Raw genomic sequence first — 18,888 nt, 5'->3', positions numbered from 1 at the left:
TTCACACCAAGCACGTACACGTGACACGTGCTTAGTGACGCGCGTGAATCCGTAGACATAACTGCATGCATTACGCGAACGTTCACGCCACGCAAGCGGTATGCCACAGTTCCAAACAGTACAACGCAATGGTACGCGCTACGTCTACGCTTACGCAAACTGTGTGAACGAGCTGTTAATGTTGGAAATTCCACCATAAGAAAAGCAGTACAAAGCTTACATTTCCATGCTTTACTACGAAACCAGTTGTATTGGAGCCCGCATAGACGCTGTATGATGTGCGAAGACCTTTAATAATTATGTCATACAGCACTCTACATAGAAGAAACATCTCAAATATTTTTATTACAAAGAACCTAGGACCACTTACGAATAATTACAAACTTATTACGACTAATAACAGGCCGTTATAACACGTCGAAGTAGTAACTTAGATAACAAAATGTCACTATTAAAATAACTCAAGAAATACGAGTAGATATCCGTGACCACATAAAAATAAAAGTCAATTTTTATTAGTAGGTAGGAAGGAACTGTCTATAAGTTAATTTAATTAATCTTTTTCAGCTTCGCATAGAAGGATGAACTGACTGACTGACATCAACATAATCAACCGATAGACTTTTCTGATTAATTTAACAGAAAATCAGTATTGAATAGAATAGAATAGAATAGAATAGAATAGATTTTTATTCAAATAAACTTTTACAAGTGCTTTTGAATCGTCAAATAATTTACCATTGAGACTTGATTCAACCGAGATTCAAACCTACTTAGCGCAACAGAACCTCTAAACTACTAAGGCATTTTGGTTATAATTATCATATTAATTTTATTAGGTGCTTACTATGATTTTTAATTAAAAATTAAAACCAATAGAGCAAAAAAGTTGTAGATCTATCACTTCCCACGAAAAATAACCACGAGTAAAATTGTTTTATACCTACACAGTAATATTCTCCCGACCCTATTGCTCAACATGACGGATGGCGGGCGCCGGTCAAATATTGAGCAACGTAAGAGCCGTGAAAGCTTAGCGATATAAATTATCAATTTGTCATCCACAGCTTAGCTACAAGCTTCTGTATAGATAAGACCAGCTATTGAACACTGCACTGTCGACGTGGCTTCTTAATTTGTTGTCACAGATTAAAAGATAGATGCGACGCATTATTCATTTTATTTAAAAAAAAATCCTATTTTATTATTAGAGTTCCGTAAGTGTAGGGTGGCACCCTATTATGGCCTCCGCTGTCCGTCCATCCGTACATGCATCCGTCCGTCATCCGTCCGTCCGTCCGTCCATCCGTCCGTCCATCCGTCCGTCTGTTTGTCAGCGAGCTGTGTCTCATGAATCGTAATAGAAAGTTGAAATTTTCACAGATTGTGTATTTCTATTGCCGCTCTAATAACAAGTAGTAAAAATTTCAAAATGGGCGGCATGAAAGCTTAAAAGTGTCATTTCTAGAACGATCGTACGGAACCCTTCGTGTGCGAGTCCGACTCACACTTGATAAATCTTTTCACAACAATTTTTTATGAGTAACATTATTCTTTTATCTTGACGGATTTGAAATTGCTTGATCATTATAATCATCATCGCAACCAATCATTGGTCTACTAGTGGGGACGGGTTTTTAGAATGAGCAAAGGTTTAGGTCACAGTCCACTACGCTGGTCAAGTGCGAACTGACAGACTTCATACGTCTTTGAGAATATCATGCAGAACTAAGTACTTACTAATGTCGTGATTGAGCTAATTGGTTCCTTGTGTAGCACTATAGGTATTTAGGTAGGTTCTGCAGATTCACATAATCTTTGCCCACAAAGGTATCAGTTCAAACAAACTATAAGACTTGAGTTTCGGCGTTAAAATGCCTATTAACCTATTTTATTTGAAAGTTACTCTGTTTATGTCCTATCGGCATTACGTCGGGGTATTTTAATCCTTAAGATTAAAGAAATAGAGATGAGTTTAGATCGATGAAAATTGATGAGTGAAGCACGTAATATCCATCGTAACGGAAAACAGTGAGTGCTTTTTATTGTATTCACTTTGTACTAGAATACAGTAGTTATACAAATTGGTGATAAGTAGGTAGATATTGAATAAATTGGTTTGTTGGTATAATATGTACCTACCTGCCTATTTAAAAATATATCATACTCATAGTCGTTTTATACAGAAGTAACATGTGACAATGCACATGCTAAAAGTCTTACATTAAAAAAAAAAAAAAACAGAGAGCTTGACACACCTTTGAGAACATTATGATGAACTCTCAGGTGTGCAGGTTTCCTCACGATGTTGTTCTTCATTTTTAAAGCAAGTGGTACCATTTAATTGCTTACATTTAATGCATAACCTCAGAATACATTATTATGTATTGAGGTTATGCATTGTAAATTGTTAGTACTAGTACAGGTAGCATAACTCCGAAAATTTAAAAATATGGCCGGGATTGAACCTCCGACGTTACGAATAGAAGGCGGACTTAACCACTAGGCTATCACGGCTCTTTTAATAAATCCTAAGATCCTTCAAAATATTCAACCGCAAATTAAATACCTAAATAAATCGGAAAAACCTCCACGATTAAATAACAGAATTTAACACTGATTAAAAATAGTATTGGTAGGTAGGTAGGTATATAATTACAGTGTTAATGTCAAAGTTTTGGCTTCCCAGTGACTCAATAGTTCGACGGTTTTCCCCAAACGATATCTATCTAACCTTGGCAACAGTATTAACTAGGGAATAGCAATAGGGATGTTTCACCCCTAATAGAGCTAGTCTATTTCATAACCCTTCCCATTAATTAATACGCAGGCATAATACGGGTTGATGATAAGCTTGTTATGGGTAATCCGAAAATGAGCGAACGGGTTCCGCACTATTTTTAGGGTTCCGTAACTCAAAAGGAAAAACGGAACCCTTATAGGATGTTTGTTGTCTGTCTTTCTGTCTGTCCATCTGTCCGTCCGTCCGTCGTATCTGTCAAGAAAATCTATATAGGGTACTTGCCGTTGACCTAGAATCATGAAATTTCGCAGGTAGGTAGGTCTTATAGCAGAAGTTAAGGAATAAATCCGAAAACCGTGAGTTTGTGATTACATCATTAAAAAAATATGTTTAAATCAAAGTAAGATAACTATACCAAGTGGGATATCATATTATGAGAGGGCTTTACTTGTACATTCTAAAACAGATTTTTATTAATTTTTTAGTTAAATTAGTTAAATTTAAGTACGGATCCCTAACAAGACATAATAAATATGCAAACGAACAATTTTTTGAGTTGCGCAGGTGGTCAGTATTATATCGATCATGAGCAAACTTCAGCGCAACTCTACCAACTATACACGCTACAATAATACTTATGACCTACACAATACAAGCTATAATTGAGTAAAATATTATATCAGTTAATTGCAGGGTGGATTACGTTCGTAGTGAAATGAATTTTTCAATGTAGGTAATTAATTTGTAATGGTTTTTTAACGCTCTAGTAACATAAGGGCGGTATTTCGGTTTGGTTCTCGGTTGACATTTCTTTATTATTTTACTAGTAAGCCGCCCCGGCTTTGCACGAGAGAGGAACAATGCCCCCATAAATTGTTTTCGTGTAACTTTGACTATTTAGGCAGCGTATGCCACGGAAGCTCTGAGATCAGATGATTTTTAACCCCCAACCCAAAAAGAGGGGTGTAATAAGTTTGACGTGTTTGTCTGTGTATCTGTGTATCTGTCTGTGGCATCGTAGCTCCTAAACTAATGAACCGATTTTAATTTAATTTTTTTTGTTTGAAAGGTGGCTTTTTCAAGAGTGTTCTTAGCTATAATCCAAGAAAATCGGTTCAGCCGTTTGAAAGTTATCAGCTCTTTTCTAGTAACTGTAACCTTCACTTGTGGGGGGTGTTATAAATTTTTAATTTACACTTGTCGATGAAAGTTCTTAGTCGGCTTGATTTCTCCCGACATCTTGAACAATTATCGTCATATTTTAACAAATGAACCCAAAACAATTTTAAACTAAGCATACAAACCTTTCTCTTGAATCACTCTATCTATTGATGAAATCACATTAAAGTTCTTTGCGTCGTTGTTTAAAAGATCAAAGCGTTTATACACACATACAGACAGCGGGAACTGTCTTTATGTTGTACTAGCGACTCGCCCCGGCTTCGCACGGGTGTTCTATGGAAAAGTGGTTATAATGGCTAAAATATAAATGTTTGGTTTATACTATCGCGGACTTTTTTGTAGGCATTATTGAGTTCTACAACTTTTCTATAGAAGTCAACCATACATCTCTAACCATTTAGGCAGCGTTCGCGAGAATCGTTAACGTACGGCAGTTTTTTCGACGCCTTACTCCACAATTTTCACTACCACGAAAAATCCTATCTATTTTCCGGGATAAAATATAGCCTATACGGATTCGGAAGAATCCCTCTAAGTAATGGTAAAAGAAATTTTGAAATCGGTCCAGTAGTTTTTGAGCCTATTCAATACAAACATACAAAAATACAAAAATACAAAGGTTTCCTCTTTATTATATTAGTATAGACTATGTAGAGAAAAGCTGGTTATTTCTTCCTTCCCTCTGGGCAGGTTTCCGCACTTAAACGTTTTTTTTTAATTTACAGATTAGCGCTTGGCTGCAATCAGACCTGCTAGCAAGCGATGATGCAGCCTAAGATGGAGCGCGCTTGCCTAGAAGTTGCCTATTCACTCTTGACTTGAAGGTACCCATATTAAAACACAATATTTTCTGGCCAGGAAAGTCAAGTATCAAGTTAACCCTTGACTGCAATTTCACCTGGTGGTAAGTGATGACTGATAATGCAGTCTAAGATGGAAGCGGGCTGCCCTGGGAGGGATATTCTATTCACTCTTGACTTGAAGGTACCCATGTTAAAAGTGGAAGAGAAAACTGATGCCGGGAGGGATTCCATCTATTGTGCGTGGAGTGCCTCTCCCCGTCGGAGTTTTCACTCCAGCCATCCAAGCTCGCTCCAGAATTAGACTAGACCGCCCAGGTTGCCAACGGCTTCCCGGAGCAAGGGGTCTCAACTCCATACAAGCCCTGCACAAAAAGAATATACCATCTACAATTTGAAGGAACATGTTTTAAGCATCACATACGCGATGTCGGCACTGATTGATGCGATGTGTTCGCTTTGGCGGCGAATAATTAAATACTTCGCTATGGGTTTCTGTAGCTAGACCTTTTTTGGCATTAAGGCATAGTGCTTCTGTTATTTTCTGTGCTCAGCCATCCTCATACAGGCACTTCAAGCTTGCAATCTTTTCATATTAGTACAAAGTAAAAACCATTGTCATACAATAATTTGCAATTAGGCATTGTAAGGTAGATCTCCTGAGGATGTTTCGATGTTAGGGCGAAACGTGCGTAAAGTGGTTTTGGGATTTGTGTGGTGCTGCGTGGTGGTGGTGCGTATGACTTGCTTGGTGGCTGGCTTTTCCTGCATGTTTATCAGTGGGAGGGCGGGCGGTGCATGTCGCATGCTGCATGTTGCACCATACAGATTTCTTTGGTTTGGCGGATTATAGCAAATTAAGCTTTTGGTTCCTTGTATACAATAATTTTATTTAAGGGTATGATAAGGCTAACACACCGCAATGTAAGAGCCTTTAAATAAAAGATTTACTTAAACAAAGCCTCCCCTTAACTGATTAAAATTCAACAGCTAAAAACAAATGCGGTCCGTGTAATAATAATCAGAGTTGAAGTGTTGTTATGTATATTATTCTAATTAGAGAGTGTTACCTTTTCCAAGCTATTAAGTTAAGTACGTACTGTCAGTATATTAATACCTTTTGTGTGTTACCTACGCCTCCCGCCGTCACGCGAGAAAGTTGGGCGTGTGTTTAAAAGCGTCATTACTCAGATAGATAGACAAACGATTTTTACTCAAAATAGGTCATAATTTTTTTATCATACTATTAAATGATGCCCACGACTTAGTCCATGGGATTTACTTTTAAAAAATTCCGTGGGAACTGTTTGCTTTTTCTGGATAAAAATTTGCCTACATTAATTTCCGGTGAGTAGGTACGCAATCAGCTGCCTCTGTAGCTTTCCTAAAAATCGGTCGGAAATGACTGAAGATTCTACAAATATAACAAATCGCCCATTATATCGACATCCAAATCTGTTCAGACCTTTAGAATTTGTGGGGGAACTCACATACCTATACATTCATGATCCCTAAAAAAATTACACTCCTTTTTTTGGGAAGTCGTGTAATAAATCCTATGATTTAAGTAGTACCTATATCATTAAAATACCTATTTATAGCTACTTTCTCAAGATTAGACAAGACAAGATTCGTATTAACGGTACCGACTAAAGAGTGAAGACGTTTTACAAAGCTGTTTAAACGGTAAAAAACACACACACTTAATAAACGGATTAATATCGTGTTAATTATGTTAATTAGGTGCTCAATCTACGGAAAATGATTTAGTATTAGGGCAACTCGTTTGATCGGAGATATTGTAGCGTGACGGTAGGTCTGTAAGCGCCTTAATTATTATACTCCGACCATAATACTATATTCAATTTAACAGATTGGTTTAGTAGTAGTAGTGGATACTAATTATACATAGAGTTACAAGTATCTATGTTCATTCATTCATGATCAACCCATTTCCGCCCCACTACTGAGTACGGGGTCTCCTCTCAGAATGCGAAGGGTTTAGGCCATAGTCTGCCACGCTGGCCCAATGCGGATTGGCAGACTTCACACACCTATAGAACATGGAGAACTCTCAGGCATGCAGGTTTCCTCACGATGTTTTCCTTCACCGTTAAAGCAAGTGATATTTAATTGCTTAAAACGCACATAAATGTAAAGTTAGTGGTGCGTGCCCGGGATCGAACCCCCGACCTCCGATTAGTAGACGGACGTTCTAACTACTAGGCTACCACAACTTATAATTATGTATTCTTGTTATATTTTAAATTACATGGCGGCTTTGTAGCATGCTGCAATGTTGCACTGTGTTACTCTAGCGTCAATGGCTCCAATATAAATTTTTCTTAATAGTAGTCGTGTAAATCGGAATTGGCAAAAATTTCGTTTCACGACTTTTAACCAGAGGAGAGCTCTCAGTTTGATCTTGAATCGACATCTGTCAAATATTAGGTATCGGAGTACTAAGGGTTACGTGAAATCAAAGATTTGAATCTGTGCCAGTGTAGGCACAGTTCATGACACCTAAGGCACTTCTGACAAAAAGTACTAACAAATGTTAGTACGTTTGACGCAGGGCTATCATAGCTTTATTTTATACTAGCCGATGCTCGCGACTTCGCCCGCGTGGATTTAGATTTTTCGAAATCCCGTGGGAACTCTTTGATTTTCCGGGATAAAAAGTAGCCTATGCGCTAGTCCAGGATATTATCTATCTACATTCTGAATTTCAGCCAAATCCGTGCAGTGGTTTTTGCGTGAAGGAGTAACAAACATACACACACACACACACATACAAACTTTCGCCTTTATAATATTAGTGTGATGATTTCACGTCACCATAGCCTAATATTTGACATATCGTCGATTCAGGATCAAACCGAGAGTTCCCTCACTGTAGTTCTCTCTAGTGTACGTCAAGCCTCAAGATTTTGTTACAAGTTTCATAACTCTCGCTAACTTAACGTAAGACATGTCAAGCTTGACAGGCGCGGAAAATGTCAAATAGACAACAGTTAATTGAGCGTAGTACACCGCTCGTAGGATTTTTACGCCACTGCACATTTTAATACATTGTTTCGAAGTCTTATTTACAATTTAGATAACCGTCGCTCGGTTAAGTCGGCATTTTAGAATTAATTGTTTGTGCCACGCGAGGTTTCAGCGTGTTCGTTTATTTTGGTTTAAACTTTAAGTAGGCACTTGGAATCGGTATGTTTTTTCTGAACCTAACCTGATCACAAATTTACGGTTTTCGGTTTTTTCCTTTACTTATGCTATAAGGCCTACCTGCCTAATTTCATGATTCTAGGTCAACGGGAAGTACCCTAAAGGTTTTCTTGACAGACACGACGGACGAAAATACTAAGTTTTCGGAGCTATGTGTGTTTTAAGCAATTAAATATCACTTGCTTTAACGATGAAAGGAAACATTGTGAGGAAACCTATAAACCTAGGTCTTAGGAAGCTATGTTTAGTATTTCTCTACGTGATCAAATCAGAAATGAGGAGGTCCGTAGGAGAACCAGAATAACCGGTTTAGCTCAACAGGCTGTGACGCCGAAATGGCAATGGGCGCCCCATAGTTCGAAAACCGATAGCCTTTGGGGTCTATCGGTTCTCCTTCGGTAAAAAAAAAACAGGTTTGTTTTTTTTTTCGAGCTACATAGGTACCTGTAACACACGGCCAGACTGACATTAATATAGGGCTCTGTTTTTACTCTTTGGGCAGGGAACCCTAAAAACCGTCATCTTCATCGAATCTCTAAAACTTCTATATTATTTCCCCGTCACCCAATGTAGGACCGTTATAAGCCACACTGTACGTGGCAACTCGCTCGTGTAATGTAATTATTCGACTATTATTCGAATTCAGATCCGATCTCGCTTCCGTTTGTGTGTGGCTCAGTTGATATAGCCCGAGCGCTGGTGGTTTGAAGAGGTGCTTTTTGTCCAAAATCGGATTTTAATCGGATGTTCCAGTGACAGAACATTTTATATGAAGCTATCCACACTTTTCTGAAACCGATTTTGTGTCCAAATGTTCTACCACTGGAACTTCCAATTAAAATCCGGGCCTGACAGCAGACAAGTGGAAACGGGCTGTAACTGTATAATGACAAAGTGGAATAATAAATAATAAATAAATCGTTACCTAGTATTTACGAATTTAAAACATGGAGGTTATAAAAGAAATTCTTTTATTGTGACTATATTAGGCCCCTTAATTTATTCACCTATATGGCGTCTCGATTCGACATGGTCGCTAACTTCATACCCTAGCTAAACTGACTGTCACTAATTTTTGAATTATAACTTCTACAGAATCGAAAATCGACATCACGAAGTTGCAGAGGAAGCCGTAGAACTTTTGCCTCTTCCAAAAATTTGGGTTTTTCAAGCATCTTCTTTATGTTTCCCACCAGTTCTTGGTTCATGTTATGTGGCTCAGTTGAAATGTCATTGAACGACAGCCCGTTATTACCAACGCAATATGGTTTTTAGTTCAAATTAGTTTGTATGATGTTTTAGTTTTTAAAGGTTAATATATTATTTGGGTTAAATTGGCCCTTTACTGGTCACGATTTCGGTATTATGTTCGATCATTTTTGACCAAATGGTTTTTAGGGTAAATTACCGGTTTGCAATTGAGTAGGCGGGGTTTATACGAATCAAGACTTCAAAAAATACACCTACTACATATTGTAAAAAGGCCTTTTTCCACGGTTTCGTTCGTACAGGTTTACGTTTTATTAAAATGAATAAAAATCTGTTTTAGAATGTATAGGTAAAACCCCTTCATATGATACCCCACTTGGTATAGTTAGTTATCTTACTTTGATAAATTTTCACACAAAATACATTTTAATTATTTTTTTAAAGATGTAACCACAAATTCACGGTTTTCGGATTTATTCCTTTACTTGTGCTATAGCTAAGACCTACGGATGGATGGACAGACAGACAGACAGACAACAAAGTGATTTCATAAGGGTTCCGTTTTTCCTTTTGAGGTACGGAACCTTAAAAACTGCCATACCCCTCCCAGGTTAGCCCACGTTCTTCTTAGACTGCATCATAACTTACCATTTAGTGAGATTGCAGTCAACGGCTAACTTGTACCCGAATAAAAAAAATACAGTAAACTAATGTGTTTACCCCTTTAGAGCAGACTAGGCAGACATGGAAGCGATAGAGCTTCAGGCATAACATAAATGTATGCATGTCCAAAGATTTGCATCAGAACATGAAGACACTGATAGATAAATCTGTTTATATAATATCTAGGATGGTCGAGACATTATTCGTAAACTAATCTACATAAATATTCTGTTATAACCGCAAGCGTAGTTTGCATTTTTACCCGACTGCGGCAAAGCCAAAAGAAAGGGTTATGATTTTAGCAGTATCTATGTATGTATGTATGCGTGTATGTGTGTGTTTGTATCCAGATTCTGTGTGTTCCACCGTAGCGCATAAACTACTGGGCCGATTTTGATGAATGAGATGTCAATCGATTTGGCGTAAAGGTCCGGGTGACATAGGCTATATTTTAAACCAAAAAATTGACCTAACGAAAAAACGAATTACATGAAAAAAGTGGGGTCTCCAAATTTTTTTTTGCTATTGTATCGAGTGGGGTGTCAAATGAAAGAGGAAAAAATTCTGAGTTCATAAATATAAATGTCCTACAACATTAAAATATACCAAGCGATAGACAAACAATTTTACTATAATATGTCAGCGTTTATAGAATCGCAGTCGGGTTTTCGTTAGTCGGGTTAAATTGCAGACAGACACTCCAATTTTATTTTTTTAAATCTCAAGCTGTTAGGTTAGGGTAAAACAATTAACCCTAAGTTTATAGCTAAGTTTATAACACATTATAAGCTGTAAACTTAGGGTAAAACAAATAAACCTAAGTTTACAGCTGTCTCGTCTCCCTGTGTGTTTTTATACTATGCTATATATAAGTCGTACGATCAAAACAAGCGCTTTATGAATTTCCAAAATCCCGAATTACTGATTCCTTTGAGACGGACCCGCGCTATATTATTTGCCCATCAAGAAGTATTCGGCATGATTAAAACAATTTTCGACTTTGTTTTTGATGTATAATTACTAAAAAGCCATGCGAATGCCTGTTTGATGGAGAGAAGTTATTTACAGGTACAGTCAAAGACCGTAAGTCGTTTAGCACCTTAATAATCACATTCGCGTTGCACGGTTATGTGTTAGGTGTGTGTAACATGTTTATGGAAAAGTTGTGTGTGCTTAAGTCCAACAGGTTTTTGATGCAATAGTTTCCCGGAATTGGTACTCGAATTCTGAGGCCGACCGTACATTACCTAACTTATTTCAATTTTAATTTATCTATTCCTATGATTTACTAGTTTTATTCCGTGACTTTTCACGACCCATCCGTCCAACCGATTTTTAACCCCCGACCCAAAAAGAGGGCTGTTATAAGTTTGACGTGTGTTGCTGTGTATCTGTCTGTGGCATCATAGCTCCTAAACTAATAAACCAATTTTGATTTAGTTTTTTTTGTTTGAAAGGTAGCTTGATCGAAAGTGTTTTTAGCTATAATCCAAGAAAATCGGTTCAGCCGTTTGAAAGTTATCAGCTCTTTTCTAGTTACTGTAACCTTCACTTGTCGGGGGTGTTATTACACTTGTTATGAAATTTGTTACAGAAGTAGCTTACATCCCGGGGACGGACATAGGCTACTTTTTGTCCCGAGAAAAAGAGTTCTCACGGGGTTCTTACGCTAAAACACGATGTCCACTCTTAAATGTGTAGCTTAACGTATAATTACGAAGGCTTGCTCCAAAATGAATGAGTATTTAATCGAAAATGGTGGCTGAAACGTAAATTGTCAAATGGAAATGACTGGAGCAATTCCCGACTTAAAAAGTCTTCAAATTGTTTCCTTGTAAATTGTGTTAAATAAAAGGGTACAGATTTTGATAAACTATAGGTAGGTACCTACTAAATAATATAACCCATTTTTTTGTCTGACGTACTCGTAGGTACCTACACTTTAGCCCAATGCGTTTCACAAGTGCCGAGTAAGGGTCAGCATATACAGACAGAGTGAAGAAGAGTTAGTCTTTTCGATAACAACTAAGTAAAGGCCCTTCCACAATACTTGCAGTACGACGTAGCAGCAGTGCTAAATGTACCTAACGTAATAAATCCGTGTCATTTTTGTATCGAAGTAATAGTTAAGAATTACATCTGTGTGTGTGTGTGTGTGTGTGTGTGAGCGAGCGAGAGAGAGTGGGTTTGTGAATGTGTGCGTGTGCGCGAGCGTATGCACGCGTGTTGTGTCGGTGTTTGCGTGTGTGTCGTGTGTGTACTAAATGTAACACATTAAATCCATGTGATATTATATCGACGGAACAGTTAAGCACCATGTAGGGAGATGTCTAAACACGGCACGCACTCGAGGAGCCCCGCGTCTCCAGCAACAGTACACAGTGTCAGAAGCCTCCGGCGCATTATTGCGATTTCTATTGCTTCACAAACAAACACCTCACTGTTTGGATACATTTCAGTGTCGTCTCCCTAAGTCTTGTGTCAATATTTAAAGAGCTCACCTCATTCCTTGGTTGTAGGGATGGAAATACTATATCGATGTAAATAAATAATTAATTGCGCTGTTTCCCTTATATCCGAAAAGGGTTTTATAATTTCTAAAATTCTGTCTGGTTTGGTGGGAGACTTCGGCCGTGGCTAGTTACCACCCTGCTGGTAAAGGGGTGCTGCCAAGTGTTTTAGCGTTTCGGTACGATGTGTAGAAATGAAAGGGGTATGGGCTTGATAAAATCCTGCCATATCCCTCCGAGGGCAGCCCGCTTCCATCTGCATTATCAGTCATTACTTACCATCAGGTGAAATTGCAGTCAAGGGCTTACACTTTTTAACATTATAAAAATATTGCTGTTACCATTGATTTATAAAATTACTACTTACTAGCAAAATAAGCTACATTATCGTTCAATTTTAAAAGTTCACTTACTTACATTATTTTGTTTGTTACATCATCGATATTTTCTCCCTGCTTTGGAACAGGGCCACCCCTACGTTTGATACGAATTATAAAAATCTGCACCGACGGGTTTCCAACTTTAATGCAAATAGCAGTAAAGCACCTCTGCTGCGGACTTTATCCGAAACGGAAAAGTGGAAACCCTGGACCGCTCCTGGGATTAAACAGTGTGTAAAGAATTTAAGTCTGTATTTGTGAATAAACATGTTTATCCATACTAATATAATATATCCATACTAATATTATAAATGCGAAAGTGTGTCTGTCTGTCTGTCTGTCTGTCTGCTACGTTTTCACGGCCCAACCACTGAACCGATTTTAATGTTTGGTGCAGACTTGGGACACATTCCGCGGAAGGACATAGGCTACTTTTTATCCCGAAAAATTCAAGAGTTCCAACGGGATTTAAAAAAAACCGAAATCCACGCGGGCGAAGCCGCGGGCATCCTCTAGTTAATTATAAATGCGAAAGTGTGTCTGTCTGTCTGTTTGCTACCTTTTCACGGCCCAACAGTTTAACCGATTCTGACGGGTACAGAGTTAGCTTATATCCCGGGGATGGACATAGGCTACTTTTCATCCCGGAAAATCAAAGAGTTCCCACGGGATTTTCAAAAGCTCTTCCGCTTAAAACCGATTTGATAACCGAATGTTCACAACATTTCTTTTGTATGGAAAGATTCTCTTAAGATTGATTAATGATGAAATAACTGGCAATCAATCAATAGACTAAATCATCCCAAAACAAAACTACTTTCACTACAAGCAAGAAACACCTCAATCTAAGGGAAAAAACTCAACAAATTACGCGGGGATAAGTGAGTTAAAAAGAAAACAAGAAGTTGGCTAATCAAACCGAATGGGGGGGCTCGAAGATAAATTTATTATTATCAGCTTAGTTTCCTACTAGAGAATTCTGCTCCTTGGAACGGTTTTCTCCAGGAAGCATCTCTGTTGCCGCAATTACATCGGGCGGGGAATTTCATTGGCAAATATTTTCCCTTTTATCCGTAACTATGTGGTCCAAAGTGAAATAGATATCAGACTTTCCATGCTTTCCTTTTCAAGATGTTTTGTGAATACATTCTTTAGTTCTGCTAGTGAATGGCCCTGGTTTTGCACGGGTGAAATGTGATGTTATTGTTAGTGTTATATTTCAAACTAGCTGATGCCAGCGACTTCGTTCGCGTGGATATGGGTTTTTTTAAAAATCCCGTGAGAATTCTTTGATTTTCCGAGATAAAAAGTAGCCTACGTGCTAATCCAGGGGGTAATCTATCTCCATTCCAAAAGCCCAAAGTTTTTGCGTGAAGGAGTAACAAACATACACACACACATACGTACACACATACATACACACAAACTTTCCCCTTTATAATATTAGTGTGAAGTGTGATAATAATAATATTTCAAACAAAAAAAAAACTAAATTAAAATCGGTTCATTAGTTTACGAGCTACGATGCCACAGATAGATACAAAGATACACACGGCAAACTTATAACACCACTCTTTTTGGGTTGGGGGTTAAAAATAGGTACCATTGTACAATTTTTGATTGTCGATTGTGAATTTGTAAAATAATCATGTAATGGTGATAAATAATTATTACGTATACTTAAAACTAAAGCTCCGAGGGTTTCAAACGCACCCAGGTCTACCAATTCTGAGCTTTACATACGACAAAATTATACTAATCCCTTCCATACTATCTGTAATACCAGTGGTCTGCCGACATGACCCAAAAGACAAAAGGGTATAATTAAGGCACCGCATCAGTCTATTCCTTGCACGGATCAGCCGAACTTCCCCCAGCCTTCATTATTGAAAGGTCGCAATAACCCCGCCTATGTCGCGTCCCTTTAATTAGTTCATCAGCTCTGATATTACGCCGAAAAGGTGTGTGCGCAACGACTGACGGGCAAGTGCTGCTGGATACAGTTAGAACTGATCTCGACAAGAATGAAGGGACAAGATATTTTGTATTAACATCTCAGAACGAGGGGAGATTTTGCCATAGTCTACCACGCTGGGCAAGTGCGGATTGGCAGACTTCACACATCTTTGAGAAAATTATGGAGAACTCTCAGGTATCATCACGATGTTTTCTTTCACCGCTAAAACATGTGACGTCATTTTTCAAGATGTTATTCCATTCCATCAGCCTGTATGCGTCCACAGCTGGACATAGGCCTTTCCAAGAGCAAACACGGTCCCTCCTTCAGGTCATCGGTCCAGCGGGCTGGAGGTCGTCCCACAATGAGCTTGCCAGTACGGAATACGTCTGCCAAATCGGCCGTCAGTTCTGCGACAGACATAACCTGCCCATTGCCACTTCAGCTTGCTAATCTTTTGAGCTGTATCGGTCACTTTTGTTCTTCTGCAAAACGTTATATCTATGAAAATTGATATAACAGCTTTTGGGTAAAAATTTTAAATAAGTTTTCATAATTTTTATGATAATGTTTTTACCTACACTTCAAGGAAATTTCCAAATAATTTTTAAATACTTACATATCAAAAAATATTTAGAAGAAATACGTGTTTCAGGATTTATGGAAATTCCACCTCCTTCTCGATTTTCAAAAATAATACTCGAGCGAAACCGGAGCAAGTTAGCAAATAGGAAATTGGTATTTTATTGTCAGGGTCAGTAGCATCAGTGGTCGAACCATACCCAATATTGTTTCTTGCTCAGCTGTTTAATGAAATATCTGTTAATTTGCGCATTTTCCCTAAATGTAATTCTTTCATGTACTACCTTGATTTTCCATCATCACCATCATCATCACAATATTATTTCCGTGAAGAATAATACTGTTTGTTGACTTTTGTACAAAATAAACCGCAATGAACTCTAAACGGTTAAATATTAATCGACTCTGAAACTTTAGAGCGATAATTTGTTTTATCAATTTTAAGTGCAAACATTGTGGTGACCGTAATTGGAAAACCTATCCGGGATAAAATGGAATTTGAGCCTTTCATGAAGTAAAAGGTCCAAAGGGTCGAGTAATTAAATTAAACTAGTAACTTTACTTTTGGATTGTAATTTGGAAACTTTTATTTCTATGGGCTTGTAATGGCTTTTGACCATGATGTTCTTTTCAGGGTTCCGTATTAGGACCCTATTACTAAGCCTCCGCTGTCCATCTGTCCATCCGTCTGTCTGTCAGCGGGCTGTATCCCGTGAACCGTAATAGGTAGAGAGTTGAAATTTCCACAAAGCGTGTATTTCTGTTGCCGCTATAACAACGTAATAATAAAAATTTCAGAATTCAAATTCAAATTTAAATTATTTTTATTCAATTAAACTATTACAAGTGCTTTTGAATCGTCAAAATAATCTACCACTTGAATGACTTACCGCTACAAAATAAAAAGTGGTATTTCTTGTACAATTGTACGGAACCCTTCGTGCCCGATTCCGACTCGCACTTAACCGATTTTCATGTTTATTGTACAGGCTAAAAGCAAAGTAAACCTTTTTTACTTAATTCATTATTTTATCTAGGTATAAGTTTTATATAAACACCTTACCTCACACCAAACTTTATAAGCGTTTACCTTTTAACAATAAAAGTGCTCTTCATAAATCCCGTCCCCCCGAGATTCCCGGGTAATTTATGTTGGAACTTTTGGGGGATTCAATTCCAGCATAAAACACCCATTGTGATAACGGATTAGTGGAGTAAATTGTTTTTTTTTCTTTTCCTTTCTCTCTCTCTCCGATTGTTCTTTTAACTAGGGCTTAGTTAATTTATTTATCGTTTCGTGTCTTTTTTGTCCGATGTTTTTTTAGGGTTCCGTACCTCAAAAGGAAAAAGGGAACCCTTATAGGATCACTTCGTTGTCTGGCTGTCTGTCCGTCTGTCGTGTCTGTCAAGAAAACCTATATCCCATTGACCTAGTTTTTAATAAATAACACCAATATACTCTATCTATGGAGAGAAGTTAGTATAGGTATCTCTGTTAGGTAATTCCATACAAATGACAAAGACAAAAACACTCAGTATGCGTTAACATTTTTAACCGACTTCCAAAAAAGGAGGACGTTCTCAATTCGTCGGAATCTTTTTTTTTTTGAGTAACAAACCAATAACAAACGGACCTATGGAGTATGTTTTCAAATTGAATTTCGAATGTTTTAATAGAGAGAGTTCTCTAGAAGAGTAGTACGAAAAAAGGTACTTACCTCAATTTACTAAATATAACAAAGAGCTCGTTCACACAGGCTGCGTAAGCGTTGCGTAAGCGTAAATGTAGCGCGTACCATTGCGTTGTAATGTATGGAAATGTACTCGTATGAGACATGGCATACCGCTTGCGTGGCGTGAACGTTCACGTAGACGTAATGCGTCCAGTTACGAGTATGTCTATGGGTTCACGCGCGTCACTACGCACGTGTTACGTGTACGTGCTGCATACGCAATTGGTGTGAATTGGTCTTAATTGCTAAAAAGAAATTCCGTCTCAAATACTTCACCCCAGGCTCCACACCGAATAGGTTACTAGGCGAAATTCTATTAAATCTTTTCATACCAAAAATAATTTACCCTTATAAAACGTCAAACTATCAGCCCCCTGGAAGAAAAATGGACGTTACGAAACAAAGTTACCTTTTCCATAGATAATATTCAAACATAAATACACCCTATGGTGTAAATCTTAAAGTACAAAGTGTAGCAAACAGTTTCATATTTCGCAATTATGTAAGGAATAACTTTTAGTATAAGTTTACAGGATCGTTCTTTTTTGCGTCCAACGGGGAAAAACTAAACGTAACCGCACCAAGTTTTGAGTATTTCGAAAAAAATTACATTCTATACTTTTCATTCAATATTCATGTGTTGATTGCACAGCAAAAAACCGGCCAAGTGCGAGAGACTCGCGCACTGAGGGTTCCGTACTCGGGTGTTTTATCCAACATTTTGCACGATAAATCAAAAACTATCATACATAAAAATAAATAAAAATCTGTTTTAGAATGTATACGTAAAGCCCTTTCATATAACACCCCACTTGGTATGGTTATCTTACTTTGAAAACTGAAACACATTTTAACTTTTTTTAATTGATGTAACCATAAATTCGCGGTTTTCAGATTTATTCCTGTACTTGTGCTATAAGACCTACCTACCTGCCTTTCATGATTCTAGGTCAACGGGAAGTACCCTATAGGTTTCTTGACAGACAGACCGACAACAAAGTGATCCTATAAGAGTTCCGTTTTACGATTACGTTTACCTAACGATAACGTTACGTAACGTTTAACGATTAGGTAAGTGTGGTCAGTCCCCCAGGTCAACACTTTGGACATTTTTCCATGCGATTTATTTTCTTCAAAAATATGCCACGTGATACTACAAAATCAAAATTTGAATCATCGATACCATCCGAAGATTGAGAATCCATTTTGACACTCAGGTATAACATAGCTTTATACTGAAGAAAGAAAAGAAAGCCTTCTACTGGTGAAAGAATTTTCAAAATCGGTTTAGCAGTCCCATGGTTACTTCCTACAAACTTTACCTCTTTATAAATATTAATATAAATAAAAAGTGATATTTATTTAAAAACGCGGTAGGTAACTTCTCGAAAGCTGTGTAAATTACAATTAAATATTTGTGTGTCAGAGTACGGGGAACTGATTAACAGGGCTCTCTCCGTCACTCGCTTCATACAATCGTAGTTCCAATTTCATTTGAATATTAAGCAACTGAAGTCCATGAAATTTTACAGACATATTCTAGAAACTAATATCTGTGTCTGTGGTGTTTTAGATTTTTCTAAAAATATGTAGTTTTAAAATTACAGGGGCTCAAAGATTTGTATGTAAATTTTTAAGACCGCGTAACTTTGAAACCGAATATTTTAACAGAAATCTGGAAAACCACATACATAGATAATAGTTTCTAGAATATGTCTGCAAAATGTCATGGACTTTGGTTGCTTAATATTCAAATGAAATTGGAACTACGTTTGTATGAAGCGAGTGGCGGAGAGACCCCTCTTAAATGTAAAATATTCAGCTCATCACCATTTATAGTCATTCATTGTTTCGTGGTGATCTCACTATCATGATGTTACATACAATTTGTATAATTCGTC

General features: G+C 37.6%; 1 long non-coding RNA gene across 1 annotated transcript; it reads left to right on the top strand.

Moving 5' to 3' along the window:
* The first annotated feature begins 6,809 nt into the window (after nucleotides 1–6,809).
* On the top strand, nucleotides 6,810–15,801 carry LOC123875785. Its single transcript, XR_006798217.1, has 3 exons — nucleotides 6,810–6,972; nucleotides 11,790–11,795; nucleotides 15,791–15,801. It is a non-coding gene; the product is annotated as an uncharacterized LOC123875785 (long non-coding RNA).
* Nucleotides 15,802–18,888: the final 3,087 nt, after the last annotated feature.

Source organism: Maniola jurtina, chromosome 20, assembly GCF_905333055.1.
Source record: "Maniola jurtina chromosome 20, ilManJurt1.1, whole genome shotgun sequence".
In the NCBI taxonomy this organism is placed as follows: Eukaryota; Metazoa; Arthropoda; class Insecta; order Lepidoptera; family Nymphalidae; genus Maniola; species Maniola jurtina.
This window is presented reverse-complemented; position numbering and strand designations above follow the sequence as displayed.